Source organism: Pongo abelii, chromosome 8 (genome assembly GCF_028885655.2).
Source record: "Pongo abelii isolate AG06213 chromosome 8, NHGRI_mPonAbe1-v2.0_pri, whole genome shotgun sequence".
NCBI classification, from domain to species: domain Eukaryota; kingdom Metazoa; phylum Chordata; class Mammalia; order Primates; family Hominidae; genus Pongo; species Pongo abelii.
The window spans coordinates 81109566-81115565 of NC_071993.2; positions in this window are offsets into that span (position 1 = coordinate 81109566).

The following is a 6000-nucleotide window of genomic DNA, read 5'->3' on the forward strand; positions in this document are numbered from 1 at the left end:
CACTCAACTGCAACCTCCCTCTGCCCGCCCCCTGCCCCAGGGGATCTTCACACCTCAGTCTCTTAAGTAGCTAGGAACTACAAGTGCTCAGGCCAGGTTAATTTTTGTATTTTTTGTAGAGATGGGGTTTTGCCATGTTGCCTATGCTGATCTTGAACTCCTGAGCTCAAGTGAGCTCAATGATCCGCCCTCCTGGACCTCACAAACTGATGGGATTACAGGCATGAGCTACCTCACCTGGCTAAGGGCGTAATCTTTAAGATTAAACCTTAAAATGCCAGTTAAACAAAGACCCTTCTCGACAAAGGAAATGTCTCATGCCTCAACTCTAAAGGCGGGGAGGTAGGGTGGGGGGAGCTGCAGCATTTCAGAGAGATGCAAAAGAAGATACCAGAGAGATAGGAAACTTCCAAAACATAGGTGTCCTTGTAGTGCACAATGAAACATTTGAATTTTACTCAAAGTGCATTGGGAAATAAGTAAAGGATATTAAGCTAGAGAATAATCTGCTTTAATTTACAGTTTTGAAAAGATTAATTTCCCTGTAATGTGAAGAATAGATTGTGGAAGGCCTAAGGAAAAAGAACCAAGACAAGCTAGTTGATTGACTAATTATGGGAGCTCAGAATGGAATGGAAGTAGGGAAGATTGGGTCATGCATCCACTCATTACATAGTTATTGTGTTTCTACCATGTGCCGGAAAGTTTGGAAGAGAAGTAGATATATTCAAGATATATTTTTGGGCATCAAGTTGAGAGGAGTTGGTGATGGAATGGCAGTAAAGCATACAGAAAATGGAAGAATCAAATCTCATGTTTAAACAACCAAGTGGCCTGGCGCACTGGCTCAACCCCTGTAATCCCAGCACTTTGGGAGGTCGAGGAGAGCAGATCACTTGAGGCCAGGAGTTCGAGACCAGCCTGGCCAACGTGGTGAAACTTCATCTCTACTAAAAGCACTAAAACTTAGCCAAGTGTGGTGGCGCGTACCTGTAATCCAGCTACTGGGGAGACTGAGGCAGGAGAATTGCTTGAACCTAGGAGGCAGAGGTTGCAGTGAGCTGAGACCAATCACACCACTGCATTCCAGCCTGGGTGACACAGAGAGACTCTGTCTCCAAAAATAAAAAAATAAATTAAAAAAGTAAACAACCAAGTGGACAAGATAGTGAGAGACAGGACTAGCTGGATTTCCTAGGCCAACTAAGAATTCCTAAGCCTAGCTGGGGAAGGTGACTGCACCCACCTTTAAACACAGGGCTTGTAACTCAGCTCACACCTGACTAATCAGGTAGTAAAGAGGGCTCACTAAAATACAAATTAGGCTAGAAGCAGGAGGTAAAGAAATAGTCAAATCATGTATCACCTGAGAGCACAGGGGGAGGGACAATGATTGGGATATAAACCCAGGCATTCGAGCAGGGAGTGGCAACCCCCTTTGGGTCCCCTCCCATTGTATGGGATCTCTGTTTTCACTCTATTAAATCTTGCAACTGCACACTCTTCTGGTCCATGTTTGTTACAGCTCGAGCTGAGCTTTCGCCCACCGTCCACCACCACTGTTTGCTGCCATCACAGACCCGCCGCTGACTTCCATCCCTTCGGATCCAGCAGGGTGTCCACTGTGCTCCTGATCCAGGGAGGCGCCCATTGCCGCTCCCAATCGGGCTAGAGGCTCGCCATTGTTCCTGCATGGCTAGGGGCCCAGGGTTCGTCATAATCAAGCTGAACACTAGTTGCTGGGTTCCACGGTTCTCTTCTGTAACCCACGGCTTCTAACAGGGCTATAACACTCACCGCATGCCCCAAGGTTCCATTCCTTGGAATCCGTGAGGCCAAGAACCCCAGGTCAGAGAACGAAAGGCTTGCTGCCATCTTGGAAGTGGGCCGCCACCATCTTGGGAGCTCTAAGAACAAAGACCCCCTGGTAACAATAGGAAGGAGCTAATTTGCATGGAAAATGAAAAGTTCTATCTTGGGCACTGTATTAATTTCCTATGGCTGCTGTAAGAAGTTACTACACATTTAGTGGATTAGAACAACAGAAATTTGGAGGCTAGCAGTTCTGGAGGCTAGAAGACCAAAATAATTTCATAGCGCCAAAACAAAGGTATACAGCAAGGCCTTGCCCCCTTCTTTTCCAGCCTCTGGAGCTACATTCTTTGCATTCCTTTGACTCACAGCCCCTTCTTCCATCTTCAAAGCCAGCAGCACTGCATCTTCAAAGCTCTTTCTGTTTTTGTCATGTCATCTCCTCTTAAAATCCTTCTGCCTCCGTCTAGTAAGGACTCTGTGAATACATTGGGTCCACCAAATAATTAAGGATAGTTTTCCTATCTCAAGGTTAACTTAATCATATCTACAAAGTCCCTTTGCCATATAAGGTAACATTCTCAGCTTCCACAGATTAGGACCTGGATATCTTTGGGACCATTATTCAGTCTACCAGAGGCATTGTATCTAAAGCAAATCAATGACATACTCAAAATAATCCCAGAAGGGTTTAATAAAGGGACTATTTTATAAAGGTGTGGCCAGAGTTTAGGTATTTACATGAGAAAAGCAATAACTCCTAGGCTATAAAGAAAGAAATAGGAGGGGCCAGGTGCAGTGTCTCACACCTGTAATCCCAGCACTTTGGGAGGCGGAGGCAGAGGTGGGCGGATCACTTGAGGCCAGGAGTTCAAGATCAGCCTGGCCAACATGGCGAAACCTCATCTCTATCCAAAATACAAAAATTAGCCAGGCATGGTGGCACATGCCTATAGTCCCAGCTACTCTGGAGGTTGAGGCATGACAATAACTTGAACCTGGGAGGCGGAGGTTGCAGTGAGCTGAGGCTGCACCACTGCACTCCATCCTGGGAGATGGAGCAAGACTCTGTCTCAAAAAAAAAAAAAAAGAAAGAGAAATGAATAAGAGGGAAATCTGAAATGAGGAGAAAAATGTAGATTATAGTTTGAAGAAGCACTGACCTTCAATCAAGGACACTCTATCCTGAGGTGACCTCGCAGGGAGGATCCAGGGAAATCACCTTATTTCCTCTTCCTCTGACTTCCATTGTCCAAACCCAACCAGAAGCCAGAAGGTGAGGGAGCCCATTGATGTAATTCATAAAAATCAGCCTCCAAGGGCAGGGAGCAGGGTAGTAAGAAGTAGAGAATGGATCTGAAAGAGTAATACAAAATATCTGGCACATACAAATGAAAGATTTAAATCTGTTTTTGTTTGTTTGTTTGTTTTTGAGATGGAGTCTTGCTCTGTCGCCAAGGTTGCAGTGCAGTGGTGCGATCTCAGCTCACTGCAATCTCCACTTCCCAGGTTCAAGGGATTCTACTGCCTCAGCTTCCCAAGCCACCTTGCCCAGCTAATTTTTGTATTTTTAGTAGAGACAGGGTTTCACCATGTTGGCCAGACTGGTTTCAAACTCCTGGCCTCAGGTGATCTACCCTCTTCAGCCTCCCAAAGTGCTGGGATTACAGGTGTGAGCCACTGTGCCCAGCCAACATCTGTTAATAGGGAAACTTTAGATGAATTAAATGTAGAAGAGTTTATTGGAGCAAAGAATGACTCGTGAATCAGGTAGCACTCAAAATTTCAGAGAGCTGCCCACAGCAGCAGAAGCAGTGAACTTTTATTCGCTGAATGTGGAAGTAATTACTTGATTGGCTATAGCTAAGCATTTGCCCTATTTGGGTATGGTCTAGTAGAGAGTCCCTAGTGAGAGGTTGGTTGGTGGTTTTTTTTTTATTTTCTGAGACAGAGTCTCCCTCTGTCGCCCAGGCTGGAGTGCAGTAGTGCCATGTTGGCTCACTGCAACCTCTGCCTCCCGGGTTTAAGCAATTCTCCTGCCTCAGCTTCCTGAGTAGCTGGGATTACAGGTGCACACCACCACACCCAGCTAATATTTGTATTTTTAGTAGAGATGGGGTTTCACCATGTTGGTCAGGCTGGTCTCGAACTCTTGACCTCATAATCCACCCACCTCGGCCTCCAAAAATACTGGGATTACAGGTGTGAGCCATTGTGCTTGGCTGGTTGGTGATTTCTAACTGGTTAAGTTTTGTCTTGCTGGATTTTTTTTTTTTTTTTTTTTTTTTTTGAGACAGAGTTTTGCTCTTGTTGCCCAGGCTGGAGTGCAATGGCACGACCTCGGCTCACTGCAACTTCCGCCTCCTGCTTCAAGCAATCTCCTGCCTCAGCCTCCCCAGTAGCTGGGTTTACAGGCACCTGCCACCACGCCCGGCTAACTTTTGTATTTTTAGTAGAGACGGGGTTTTGCCGTGTTGGCCAATCTGATCTCGAACTCCTGACCTTAGGTGATCCACCTTCCTCAGCCTCTCAAAGTGCTGGGATTACAGGCATGAGTCACCGCACCCGGTAATTTTGTCTTACTGTTTACATTGAATTGGGTTTTAGTTTGCTTAAGTAGGAGTCCAAGACCCAAGACTCTGGAGCCACCTAAGCCTGATAGCCTCCCTATTAATTATTTTCACACATCTAAGTGGATATGTGAGGTAGGCAGGTAGATATACAAGACTGAAGAGGCCGGGCGCGGTGGCTAACGCCTATAATCCCAGCACTTTGGGAGGCTGAGGCAGGTGGATCATGAGGTTAGGGGTTCGAGACCAGCCTGACCAACATGGTGAAACCCCATCTCTACTAAAAATAAAAAAAATTAGCTGGGCATGGTGGCAGGCACCTGTAATCCCAGCTACTCAGGAGGCTGAGGCAGGAGAATTGCTTGAACCCGGGAGGCGGAGGTTGCAGTGAGCCGAGATCGCGCCACTGCACTCCAGCCTGGGCAACAGAGCAAGACTCTGTCTCAAAAAAAAAAAAAAAAACAAACAAACAAACAAGAAGACTGAAGCTCAGGAAAGGTCTGGGTCAGGGGTGTCCAATCTTTTGGCTTCCCTGGGCCACATTGAAAGGTCTTAGGCCACACATAAAATACACTAATGATAGCTGATGAGCAAAAAACAAAAAAATTATACGTACCTCATAATGTTTTAAGAAAGTTTACAAATTTATATTGGGCCACATTCAAAGCCGTCCTGGGCCGCATGTGGCCTGTGGGCTGTGGGTTGGACAAGCTTGGTCTAGGTAAATACATTAATTTTAATAGGGAGAACATTTAATTTTCTTTTCTTGTTTTTTTTTCTTTTTTCTTTTTTCTTTCTTTTTTTTTTTTGAGACAGAGTCTCCCTCTGTTGCCCAGGCTGGAGTGCAATGTTAGGATCTTGGCTCAGTGCAACCTCTCCCTCCCAGGTTCAAGCACTTCTCCTGCCTCAGCCTGCCTGAGTAGCTGGGACTAGAGGTGCGTGCCACCACACCTGGCTAGTTTTTTTTTTTTTTGTATTTTTAGTAGAGACGGGGTTTCACTATGTTGGGCAGGCTGGTCTCAAACTCCTGACCTCAGGTGATCCGCCCGCCTTGGCCTCCCAAAGTGCTGGGATTACAGACGTGAGCTACAATGCCCGGCCACATTTCATTTTCTGCTGCAGAAAAGAGCAGCAGACCTAGAACTGCTGCTGAGGAGCCAGGAATTAGACATATGGTAGAAGAGGAAGGCAGAGCCAATGAAGTAAGGAAATCCAAGACATTCCATAGAGAATAAAAATGGGACAGTGGTGGAAAGAATCAAAGTGACATACATAAAAATATGAAATAGACAATAGGTGATGTAGATAGGATGACTGTATCGATGAAGTTCCTTGAGAAGATGAAAGAGGAATGGAATTCAGAGCACAAATACAGAAACTGGCCATGGGAAGGAAGGATGCTTGCTCCATTTTAACAAGTAGGAAAAAGAAAAGACGGGCATATAAAAGTAATTGTGTAGTTTACTTACGGAGAAAATGTGGGGATTTGAAGCCAATTACTGCTTGCTTTTTTTTTTTTTTTTTCCCTTTTAGATGGACTTTTGCTCTGTTGCCCAGGCTGGAGTGCAGTGGCCCAATCTCGGCTCATTGCAACCTCCGCCTCCCAGGAGTGATTCTC